At 38.8% G+C, this 13,383-nt stretch overlaps 1 protein-coding gene across 1 annotated transcript in view; it reads left to right on the forward strand.

Moving 5' to 3' along the window:
* The window catches only part of LOC132073288 (potassium voltage-gated channel subfamily KQT member 1-like), a 401,881-nt gene that overhangs the window by 72,200 nt on the left and 316,298 nt on the right, over positions 1 to 13,383 (forward strand). The gene's annotated exons all lie outside the window — the stretch shown is intronic.

Below are 13,383 nucleotides of genomic sequence, written 5' to 3' on the forward strand. Positions count from 1 at the left end.
GCTTAGGGGCCATGGGTTTAATCCAACCCTGGTTAAACCAGTTCTGAGCGGAGCTTTAGAAAGCCTGAAGGTGCTTGTATGTGAGTATGGTGAGGCTGTGAAAATGGCTCACTTCTTCACTTTGAGGTCTCTAATGTAACAGAAGCACAGACCTGACTGTGCAACCAATCTGATATCCACTGTTCCCACCTCCTCCAGCTTTTTTGTTATTTTAAGCTCATAGCACAAATCTGGCTCTTAGATCCACCTACAAAAGGAGTAGCAGGCAAATCCAGCATTAAAAAGTGGTTATTAACAATGTTTTCCCCCACTGAGGAGGGGGGAGAACATAGACCTGAGGTGAGGCAATGGATGCCAAACAAACCTCTTTTAAGGGGGGAAACTACAACCCTGAGGATGAGGGTGACTGAATGCCCTGCTCTGTGTCCCTGATGCAGAAAGAGCATCCCAAATTCATCTCCAGGACCTCAATCCTGTGAGGACTGAGGCTTCATGAAGCCAGGGGGTTGTGTTCTCTTTGTGCTGCCTGGAAGAGCAGAGCAAAGCTGCTGCCCGCCTCACCAGAGATGGGGGTACCCGGGGCACTGCTGTGTGCTGGGCTGGAAAATCAAATTTGTACTCAAAGGACGGTGCTTCATGGTTAGCCTTTTAGAATTTTAGCTTTTCTCTTTTAAAAGAAGTTTAGGAAATGTGTTGGGTTTGTGGTTTTGGTTGTTTTGTTTTGTTCTTTCCAGAGGAAATAGGTTATCATATGACTGGCAGGTATGAAATATGACTAATTTCCTTCATTGCCCACTAACACAGAAATTTTATACAAAGTGAATGGGACAAATAGTAAAACTTATGCTAGGCCTTAAAGCTTTCATTAGGCATTATCAAATAAAATCATCATTGTTAGGCCCTCGATAAAAGGGATGTTAAACCCACCTTCTGACTTTTAGCCTTCCACTATCTGTAGATTGTAGTGAAGGTTTTATCAGGGTCTTTAGAATATTTTTGTCCTTCTTTGTCTCTGCTTGAAAATCTAAGAGTGCAACTTGTAACACCAAGCATATTTTCAGTCTTTCTATTGTTTTGGTTTATCTCTGCCAGCTCCATTTATATTTTTATTTTTATCTTAACTTTTTCTTATAGCTTATTGCTCTTTAATCATATTAAAGAAACAGTTCATCTTCTCAGCAGAAACTCTATCCCACTGAATATAATATATAAAACATATATAACATGTAATATATTATATAATGTATATTATATACAACATATTTATAATATATATAGTATATATAACATGCAATATATATTATAATCCAGTAATTGAATAGTGATCTTGTGTAGGACAATTGAATCAACTCTAAACTCATTAATAACATTTTTATTATTAAAATAGTGTCCCTGGGGTAACCCTCAGTATCATGAGTGTTATATCTTGTTATATTCATCTTGTTTCCAGGCTTCTAATTGTCTGTGGGTTTTTGACGCTTACTAATTCCCACTTTCATGTACATCGAACACAGGTGTTACTGATGCAACTAGTTCTGTCCTTAGCATGGCACTCAAAACCACTATAAATTGCTTCACAGAGGGATTTTTGCAAGCATCTGTCAGTTCTGACCAGAAAAAAAAAGAGGTAAAATAGTGAAAATTTAACAGACAGTAGTAATTGCTAATCTGGTTCTATGCTTTTTACCACTATATGGTCATGTGTTAAATTACACTTTTTAGCACTGCCCATTTTTGTCTTGTCACTTCTAATTTAAACTCTTTAAAAGGGCTGCCTTAGGATTTATTTCAGCACCCAAAATATTTTTATTACCATGTAATATGAAAGCAAGGCTGGCATTAGTATAAATTGGTGGCAATATGCAATAACCTTTTACAAGAATTTGACATTGAGGGGGTTTGGAGGTATTTATTCTGGAGTCACTGTGAATTTTTGCTCTTTTATTCCAAGAATGAGAACATTTGGCCAGTGGAGGGCACTGCCCCATAACACAGGAGAAACACAAACTCCTGTTTCAGCTTTCCAAATCCCATTTGTCATTTCAGCAAGCTTACTTATAAACTTAATTTATCTGCATCTGAATTTCCCCCATGTTAAATTGGCAAGGTGCCACACATAGAAAAAAACCCCTACTATACTTAAACATCAGTTTAATGAGCAATTTAACCAACCCCCAAAGGCTCAGCTTGGTGTGGTGGTTAGTGTTTCTTTCCTGGAAAACAGACTATTGTACACCCCACTGAAGGCTGTCAAAATATAACTGAATGCACATTATCATGTAAACCTCTCTGCAGCAAAATTCCCAGATCTGATGGAAAAGTGTGACATAAAAAGTTGCTTCTGAAACAGAAGCTTCTACAAAATATTGTCTAGAGTTGATTTTTTTTTTTCCTTAATGAGTTTTTAAATAATTTCACAGAATTTTGAAGTGTGAATCAAATTTTTCATGGCAGGGGTGTGAAGTGATTCTGGGATATATGGCTGCAAATTTCTGTCAAGAAAATATTTTACAAAGAATGCATCTGTTTCCAGAATAAATTAAAGACTCCCCTTTGTGGCTTTACTCTACACAGAAATTATTTATCTCTACAGCAAGCCAGAAAATAGGAGAAAAGGCAACTCGAACATTTGTTATTGAAAGGGGTGCAAGGAGCTGGATTGAATTCCTGGTCTCTTGTCTGTACTGTGAGGAGAAAGCCAGGGAAGGGGGAATCACATTATCAAGGCTTTGTTTGGATGTCAGAGTTTTTCAAGGTTTTAGTTAATTATTATTATTATAACTCAATTGTAATTTCCAAGCTCCATGACACATGACAATATCATGAGTGCCTCTATGTGCAGCTGTGATGGAAGTTTGGAACAACATAACATGAGAAAGAGTGTTGTTTGCTGAAGAAGACAGTGCAACCCTTCATATCAGACCACCCCAGGCAAAATAAAAGTGTGCCATGTGTGGCACCTGTTTTTTGGGGAAGAGGAGCATAAAAAACCTTGGTGAGAAAGGTGAGGTGGTGGCAAAGAGAAGTGCAACCTAAAAAACCTTGGTGGGAAAAGCAAGGTGGTTGCACTGCACAGAGGAGTGTGACTCTGTCCCTTCTGCAGAAATAACCAAGCACATGTTTGCTGTTACCCCTCATTTGGTGGTTTTGCAGCATTTTGTGTTTTAGCACTTCTGCTGTGAGATTAAATGGGGTGTGGCTGAACCCTGCCTGTGCCTGTTCTGGTCATAGGCACTTGGTAGTGCTCATTGTCTGTTTGTGTAAAAATAGAGAAAGGAGAAGCAGGGATAGGAATCCAGGGTGTCTGCAGCCTCAACATTCAGGTCATTGCTCAGGTGGTTGAGCTCCATCTGTAGCCATGATATTTTCTGAAAAATCCTTTCCTTAGGATTTTTTCTCCTGAGAAGCTGAGAGGCTTCAGGAACAAAATGTAAACAATTGTTATCTGCTGCTGTGGGATGCAACAGGTGCATCTGTGATTGGTCTCATGGGGTTATTTCTAATTAATGGCCAATCACAGTGAGCTGGCTCAGACTCTGTCCAAGACACAAGCTTTTGTTATTATTTTTTCTTTTTTTATTCTTAGCTAGCCTTCTGATGAAATCCTTTCTTCTATTATTTTAGTATAGTTTTAATATAATATATATCATAAAATAATAAATCAAGCCTTCTGAAACATGGAGTCAGATCCTCGGCTCTTACCTCATTCTCCAACCCCTGTGAACACCGTCACACTCCATCCATAAACCACAGGGTGTCTTTTGCATTGGCAACATTCAACACAAAAAGTACTTTAGAAATTCTTTACACCAGTTGTCCTTCCCTTTCCTTCCATGGCTGCTTCCCCTGGGCTGCTCCTCTCTCATACCAACCAAACGCCCATCACTTCCTAACAGTGACTGTAGAACCTCTTAGGATCAAAAAAGGATGGAGAAAAGCTTGAAGGCATGTAGACACCATTTTTTTTGGCTAGAACTTGTGGAGGGGAGAGCGGAGATAAAAACCTATCATTCTTTCTAAGGCAGGAAGATTTAATTTTACCTTAATATTAGCTAAGTGTTACCCTGCTGTCCTTCTGAGCATGGACAGCAGCCCTGCAAGGCAGAATCCTGCCTTCCACTCAGGAGAGTCACTTTTAATCCTCACAGCCTGCTTTCTGAAGAGGTGACATGCCTGTCTAACATGCTGCTCCTACAGACATCATTTCTGAGGCAGCAGGAAAAAAAATTCAGAAACTGTAAGTGAAAGTTAAGAGAGCTCAGTGTGGTTAAGTGAAAAGTTGTGATGGGTGCATTGAGGACAAAAAAAAAAGATAGGAAATAAAATTTTATTACAGGTATCAGGAACAGTTCTGTAGTTAAAAAATGCAATTTATGGGTGATTTCTTTAGTGTTTCATCATTACCAATTTTATGAAAATCTACTTTGAAACTTTCAAAATAATTTGAACAATAATACATTGATCATAAATTGAAATGGCATCATTTGGTGATGATGTTTTATCAGTGGAGTTTAAACAAACAATTTGGAGTTATAACTGTATTTCTACCCAGGAAGCAGATAGACTGTCCACTTAGCCTAAAATGAAAGAAGGAAGACACTTTTCTTTGTTTTTTAAGTGTTAATTTGGTGTTTATCACAGGGTGCTGCAGTTTTGCCTTGTTTCCCAATCTCTAGACAGTCCTGTTCTGTATTTCCTGGTCAAGTGCCTTTCCTTATTGAAATATAAATAATTGTTCATTTCATTCAGGTGGCTTTTATAGACTTTTGTATAGTGCAGCATAGTACCCAATGAAGCAAGACACACTTGCTTTCACTGCATTAAAGGATATTGGAATTCACATGACATGGCTGAGTTACTGAAGCTGCCTCTGTTCTATGGGATGGACTGAGGGCTATGGATTGTTTATGGCAGATTCAAAAATACTTCTCATGTATGTTGGTGTCCTACTGATTTTTTAAAGTTATTTTTTCCTAAAATAAATTTTAAAGACAAATCTTACAATGGAAAAAGCAGTTCTTTAGTAAAGCAAATGCCATTTACATCTTCATTGTGTGTTTAAAAACAATGCCAATTCTCATTCTTCAGTGAACACTGAGATCACTGGTCATTCAGCTGCAGTAAAAGTACAATTTGAATGTATCTCCTCCATATTTCTTTTTGTCTAAAATAAAATTAAGATGCCTTGCAATGAGCAGATATCTCTATTAAAACTCTCTTATTGTTTACAAGATGTTCACAACAAAAGTTAGTAATTTGAGAGATCATCTTATATCTTCTCATGGCTATTTTCTTGGGTAGCCCTACCAAAACTGAAGGAATGTATTCTAGACCTGAAATTTCACTCATTTACATCTACACATATATATATTATATTTAATTACGTAGATTTAAAGTAATGATGAAATACTCATTGATAAATAAACACACAATTTAGGTTAAATATTAATTGCTCCTATTTCTGCGCCAGGGAGGTAATGGAATTGTTGCAGCCAATGTAACTAACATATGTCTGTGTCTAAATAGGGCTGATATGTGAAAACTGGTAGGTGAAATTGCTGCTTTGTTAATTTGACCACTGTATTTATAATCTCTGTGCTTGAAAACTCTATTTTAATAAGTTACTTCCAGGAAATTTAAATTCTATAAAACCTGATGGTTCCTCATGGGTTTCTCAGCTCTGACACTTTCACAGCTGCACATGTTAAATCTTTTTATAGGCCAAACTTGATGAACTCCAAATGGGACAATGGAAGTTGCTTTTCAGGTTGGATACACTGAAATAGATGCCAGACAAATACCAGTGCCAGTTGCTTGTCTGCTTTTCCTTTCAGTGCTCTGCAATTTGGAGAAGCCATTATACTCTCTCTTTTACTCCAGATTAAACCCCCTGTCTCCAGGGCTGCTTTTTCCCCTGCCCAATAATGCTCCTAGATGTTATCACCACCTTCTCAAAAAACTTTGCCCTAATTGCTTAGCTGTTTGTTTGCATTGCTAAGACAATTTATCTCTGGTCTCTGGGTCAAAATGAATTTATCAGACCATTACAGTGCAGAAAGCTTAGTATGTGGGCACTGAAGCTTGCAGTCATTGCACGCTATATTGAGCTCTGTTCCTCCCAGTGCTCTGCCTGTTTGCTCCTGGCCTGCTGTAGTGGCATTTTTCATAACTCACCGATATTTATCTCCCCTGCTTTAGTCAGCCAGGCTGCCTACATCCAGGCACTGGCTAGAACAGATAATCTTGACGGTCTCTTTATTTTTTATTTAGTCAGCTGTCTGCAATATGTGCGGTGCTCGTTAGTGTAAAAATATGCTTGGAAACGAAGCTGCAAGAGCTCTTGAAGCTGTTCTTATGCTGATTTCTCCTACTCCAGCAGTTGTCACTGAAGGATCCCCTTCAGTGGGTTCTGTGATTTGTCCCTTCAGTAATCCAAATCCAATAATACAGTGTAAACTACTTTCCACATGTTCCTGTGCCTACTTAGCTACTTTGTTCTTAAAAGAAAAAATACAAATTGCTTCTAATGTGAAATGTGTGGAATTTGCAGCATTTCAGATAAAGCACATGCTCTTCCTGTCTTTAATTCTTTTTAGTCCTTCAACTCTGTGTCGGCTGTAAATTTCTTACTTTATCTCCGAATTTTTCAGTTTGTAGAAGTCCAAATTCATTCTCATCTTGACAAAGAATTGTCATTGGTTTGGTATTTTTAATGTAGGAAAAGTTTCAATTTGATTTCTATGCATAATCTTTTCTGTGTAACCTTGAGTGAAGGGCTTCCATTAGTGTCATGCTATCCACCTGCCAAGCTCTGATTAAATTTTAATTTAGAAAACAAGCCTGTTAGTGTTTAACAAGCACTGGGCAAGGGGAACTTGCTAGCCAAGGAAGGGCTGTGCTACCTTGAGGGCTCTGACTGCAAATCCTTTGTCTGCCCCCTCTAGCAGGGAAACCCAAGGTCAGCTCTGAGTAAAATAAGGTATAATTTATTAAGCTGATTAACCCTGCTCTTTCTATACAGCACTGCTCTGTCAGTGAGGGAGAATTGCTTTGTGCCAAATAAATTTGCTTTGTCTCAGCAGCACAAATGGGCTGGGCTTGTTCTGTCTTCTCCTGCTTGTCCCTTTCCCCCTGCAGCTCCTGAGGCACAGAAATAAAATCAATTCCTTACCATGGGGGATTGACCAGTGCAGTGTGAAGTGGTGAGGACAGGGTAGAGAAGTGGACAGGAGCTGGGGAGATTTTGGCTGAAAAGATGGGGAATGGAAGCAGGGAAAGCAGGACCTGCCTGGATGAAAATTTGGAGCTCTCACCCAGAGCTCCCTTGCGCATCTTGCTGGTGACTTCAGAGATCACCTGGGCTCCTCTCAGCTCCTTTCATCACCATAACCCCCTCATTCTATCATCAATCCCTGCAGTTTCTCTTATCTTTGTGGGGTGGGAGAAGTGTATGTGTGTGTGTATGTCTGAGAAAAGCCTGGACAACAAAATTTGACTTTGCTCACTGTGCTGAGGAGCCTTGACTGAGCTCTGCCTTCTATTTCAACGCTCAAGCATCTGAGTTTTGCCTCTAGCTGGTCAAGAATCTGAGTGTGTCCTCAGATGGCCTTAGAATTTTTCCCAGGAAGAATGTCTAACTTCTGCAGAACTTGGAGGGAAGTCTTCATCTTTTGTTATCAGCACATCTCTGCTGGATGGAATTGATAACCAGGATAAAGGGGGTAGCCCATTCCCTTTTAATTTACAGTCAGCCCTGTTTGTACTTGATTAAACAGAGTTTTAGAGATAGAATCACATAGGTTTACAGCTATAACCACATAGGTAGCTATTGGATTTCTGTAAAAAGTGTCTATACTCTGGCTAACAGAGTTCTCTCTTTCCTGTGATATTACATTACACCTTTTGTTGCTGGTTTGCCTGGTTGTGAAAGCAAACCACCTGGTGTGCTTGAACCCCTGCATATTTACATGGAGTCTAAATTTAATTTTATCACTCATGCATAGTATTAAACCCTGAAAATTAAGTCAGAATTATCCTCCTGCTTACTTTACAGCAAGTCTCTGTGTGTGATGGGTAAACACACTGTGGGTGGCCGAGGGTAAAATAAAATTTCAGTGTTTGTTCGCAAGGGCAGATTTCTTCCCCTTCAAAAGATAAACACCTAGCCACAGTTTAGTAGATTTTACCAGCTGGCCTAATTGATTCAAAAAACAAAATATCTCACGGATGAATGTAGAACTTTTGAAAATTATTTTGGTATTTTAATAAGCATATTGTAAAGGTTTTGGAATCCTCTAACACTCAAAACATGACCTTTATTTCAGATGTTTGGATTAAAGACTCTGCCACAGCCCATATCTCAGGCCTCTGCAACTAAATTGGAAATACAAACCCAAAATATATACCCTTACTTTATCTATTCAGTATTATACAAGAGAATTATAGCAATTGAGGAATACTCATAGTATCACACAGTCATCCTCTCTTTTCAGCTGTATCAGCTGAGTACTAATAATGAACATCTCCAAAATCTCCAGTTTCAGCACTGTGACACTTTAATGCATGAGCTAATGAAGAGCTGGAGGTTATATAATCTTATCCTTGCCTGCTCCTTGTTCAGAAAGTGCTAATCTCTTTCACAAACAGAAGGGGCATGAGCTCCTTATAGAACTTGCTATTCATGACATCACCATTCCCCTCACTGCTTCTCCTCTATGTCTCTTTTTTTCTTCTAGCACTGTCTGAGCAAGGTAAATATCAGTATCAAAATGTGACAACAGCTGTACTTCTCCCTGGGCAATGGGTTTCAGCCTGTTCTTTGGTTTCAGTGTTCTTGTTTGGGCAGCAAAGAGACAGTGTAGAGGTGTCTGAAAATTCAGGTGGGTGACCCCATCTTCATTCAAGAAATATTCTTCCCACTTGTGGCCATGGCTTCCTTATCAACCTGTTTTAAACTGCCTCAGTTTATTGGGGGGTAGGAAAGTGAAGGAAGCAATCTAAGTCCAAGGTTTTTTGGTTTACACTTAGCTCTCATTTGAGTTCTTTTGTTTAAACACAGCTGGCCTGTCTGGGGCTGACACCCAGCTGTGCTCTGGCAGGTGAAATCTGCATTCGTGCTGCAATGGAAACCCATGGAGAAATCTGAGCAACTCTGGGACATGGGACAAGGCCAGCTCTTTCTCCAAGTGCACTGGATTAACTTTCTCCATGGGCTCTCTGAACTCAAATTACGAAACGGGCTGTAAACCCTGGTGTTTACACACGAGCTTGCGCTGAGGGGCTGAGCTGCAGCCCCGGCGCTGCCTCGTAGGCAGGATCTGGGAGTCGTGTGGGATTGGAACATTGCACAGCAGCCTGTGGGAGAACACCCTTTTGATCAGACACAAACCACAAAATCCAAATCACAAATGGGAAACAGCTTTTGGGTCTTGTAATTTCTCCTTAATATTACTGAAGTGTCTCTGCGTTGTCGTCCTTGGAGATGCTGAGGAGAAGATCTGTGAACATACATTTTTCTATCACTGAGATATTCTGATGGTCAAGTTTAGTCTTCTCTATCTTAAAATCCATCCTTGTTTTGAGTAACAAACTAACAGACCTTATCTTCTTTTCCTTCACGTTATCATGGAAATATTAAGCACAGGGCTTGATCACTACTTAATGCTTGCCCTGTTTGTTGTAATGTTCTGCCAAAGTGCATTTTCTACAAAATCCCATCTTCATTCCTCTTTTGCAGATGTCATTTTGCAAAGTATCCATGCAGCAAAGTGTCTTTAAAAGCAAAGGATGGTAAAAATTGTTCTGGTATTAACCATGACTATAGGGCTATTAATTTTTTTTTAATAATAATATGGCTCCTATTTTTTGTTGATGTCAATCATCTGCAAGAATGTTTGGTGTAGGCAGAATTTAACCCTGCTTTCTAAAGGAATTTAGAAATTTTTAGTTTCTAAAGGAATTCTAAAGCAGAATTTAACCCTGCTTTCTAAAGGAATTTAGAAATTTTTAGTTTCTAAAGGAATTCTAAAGCAGAATTTAACCTTGCTTTCTAAAGGAATTTTTAGTTTGAGGCAAGAAGACAAGAGGAAGTCTAGCATGAAAAAGTGTTATAAATTTTTTCTTGAAGGTCTAAATCAAGAGAACTTTGAAATGCTGATGTATTAAAAAATGTGGTGCTGGGTGAGAGTTACAAGCCTAAATAACTCTGTTTATCCAGGCTTGTACCTATAGACAGTAAAACCTTTTATGATTACAAAGACAAGAAATGAACATTTATCTTCAAGTTCTTGTTGATGCCTGTCTGTTCTTAGTCAGTAGCCACATTTTTAGAACAGTAAACCTTTTATTGTCTGACTGCTCTGGAGAAGAATGCTGCTTCCCAAAAGAACAATGTCAAAAGTATGCCTGTAATGTTGTGCTAAAAGTATTTTTAGGGGGAATAGCAAATGATGCTGGTGAGGTGTTTTCTTTTGGGGGAAAAATGCTTCGAGTCACTGGCAGAAAGTCAAGAGAATGACCATAGAAGGGCAGGGGTTTGTTGTTGATTTGCCAGCAAAAATGAGATGTGAACTGAAGGAACATATGGCCACCTGTCTGGAAATTTGACTTGGGGGGAGAAAGCAAGGGGGTATGGTTTGTGCTGTTTTCCCATACAAAGAAATGCTCTTGTAGGAATTCTGTATTTTTGCTTAATTCTTTCAGTTCCTTGAAGAAAAAAACCTGAGCTAATTAGGGACATATTTACATTTTTACCTTTACTATGAATGTGCTAAAGGGAGAATGTAAATTCTTGCAAGTCTGTCACTTAGGGTGACAAGGAGTTAATGTTTTTTCACTATCTGTACCCAAACTTACTGTGCTCATTCTATGGTCACATCAAATGCTTTTAGAAGTACAACAATAACACACTGCCTTTGGAGCAGAAGCTTTCTCTTCACTTGGAATTTTTATTTAACAATGATACCCACTGAAATAAAACACAGGACAGTGTAACTTCCAAATACTTTTTAATATTGCTGCTGGGTTTTTTGGTTTTTTTTCTTTTTTTTTTTTTTTTTGTTTTAAGCATTGAATTAAAACACATGCTGCAAGGGGACTAAAATGGCAGTAGAGAAGGGAGAAAAATGAGCTGCTAAAATCAGCTGGTTAATAGAAAATAACAAAAGATGATTTTAGGAAAATTCTATTGAGTTTTAATAAACAAAAGGAGTAGGGAATGCAATTACAGATGAATCATAATAAAGACAGTGGAAAGTTGGCCTCTTTGGACAAAGAATAATAAAAAGCCACAGTTGTGCCTATTTTCTTTTGGTGGGGGGTGTTTAATGATTAATGGGTTCATATGAACTTTATTTCAGAACTCCCATGAGAATGATTGATCAGAAGGAGTATTTTCATTTTCTTTTTATGATTCAGAAGAAAAATTGATACATAAAGATTTCTCTAGGTGTAGTTTCGTGGAAGGTGTGGCTCAAGAAAACTGGTTCCTATGAATAAAAGACCTGTCTGGGTGGGGAGTCTCCAAAAGCTCTTGAGTAACTTAGGACAGTAAATTGTTGGAATTTTGAAGCAGTTATTAAAAAAGAAGTCACATCAAAAAGTAGAAGTAATATTTAAACCAACAACTTGCCATCAGGACTCTCTCAAGATTCCTCTCCCCAAGTGATTCACTTTGTTTCACCAGATCCTTTCTCTGTTATCTCACTGATATATCACAGAAATCCTGGCGGTTCCTTGCTCTCAGGGTTGTGGTTTCACAATCAATTTGAAGTGATCTAAGACTGTGCTGCCTCCAAAATATTTGTCTGGCTCCTCCCTCTGCCCTGCTGCTTCTCTACTTCCCCTTTTCTGCCTTTCTCAGCACTAGATATTATACAGATCGCTTACCTGGTTAAGTACCTTCAAAAGACCTCGTAGAAGTGGCTGAGAGTATTAAAGTTGAAAAGAAATCCTTCATTATCGTGGGGCAATTATTTATTCTGAAAATAAGGATTTTTTTTCCATTTGGGCTTTCAAGTTTTATGGAACTACACTCCTTAACTTTAATTTTTTGAAATTTTTGGCCCTTTTCTTTCGCTTTGTTTAATGGTATGGTCAGGTTTCTGTTTGCCTCTGTTGGGTCAAAATACACTGATTAATGGATTCTACTGAGATGACACACCAAGGTTGTAAACTTCAGTCTGAGAGATTCTCCTATTCCTTATTTATAAAGTTCTGTTTCAGGATAGTAATGTGAAAATAAGCAGTTTTTTTGAAGCATATATCCCACAGCATCTTGATGTGTTTTCACCCCAGCATTAGCAGACATTTATGTACAGAATTTAAGGGAAATACCTTTATATCCATCCAGGGAGGGGCATACAAAGAAGGAACTTCAACTGCAGTGTCCTGGGTCAGATTTATCTCTAAAGGAGAACAAGACCATTTTATAAATTCACCAGCTGGGCTCTTTCAAAGAGGAAGGACCAGAATGAAAAATTCCCACTGCACAGGGTTAAATCAGACATTTGGCCAAAATGGAAGCACAGTTCAAAGGCAGAGTGAAGAAATAGGGATGTGCCAGGATTGAGTGGACCAGGAGCCAGGCTAAGGAACAGAATGTGTGCAGTAGGAGGGGCAGGGCTTGGGAAGGAGACCATTCACCAATGCTCTGAGTGACAAGAAGTAATCCACATAATTATTAGACTTAAAATATTCCTCTTTCCCCACACCTCTCCTTTTAAGCAGTAGAGGCAAAGCTGTTTTTTCCACAGGCAGCTTCAGTCCTGCCTCAGAAAGTATTAACTTTCTTCTTGAATTCCTTTTTATTGTCCACACAGCTTCAGCATGGAGTTTTTCTCTGCCACAGTTTTTTTGTGTCTTGAAAGGTCTGGGCAGTTCCCCACTTTTTCACAGCCCACTTGGATTTGCCACCTGGCCCCGTTACTGCTTTCTTTGTGCCAGCTCTTCCCACTGGGATAGAGGCTGCAGGATGAAAAACACTGATTTTTGGGACGCTGGTGATTTCAGGAGTGGAAGAAGAACCCATTACTCACACAGTAAATAGGTATTTTTAGAATTCAGATAGAAATAAAAACTCTTTTTTTTCCTCCTGTACTTCCTACTAAACCCCAGCAAGAGTAAATTCTCCAGTCCCACTTTTGTCATTGTCCATGGATGAAAAAAGACATTTGGGATTTTTTTAATGACATCATGTTGCACTGGCTATGACCAGTAAAAAGAGGAAAAATCTGCTTCTTACAGGGGAAAATCCTGTATTTATTGATTACATTGTGCATTTCCCAGGTCTGCCCAGAGTTGTTGGCATGGACATGTGTCACTCCGTCAGGCTTTACTTCTGCTGCTGATTAGAATTTGTGAGTGTAATTGCACAGAGACATTTTT

Source organism: Ammospiza nelsoni, chromosome 5 (genome assembly GCF_027579445.1).
Source record: "Ammospiza nelsoni isolate bAmmNel1 chromosome 5, bAmmNel1.pri, whole genome shotgun sequence".
Taxonomy (NCBI): Eukaryota; Metazoa; Chordata; class Aves; order Passeriformes; family Passerellidae; genus Ammospiza; species Ammospiza nelsoni.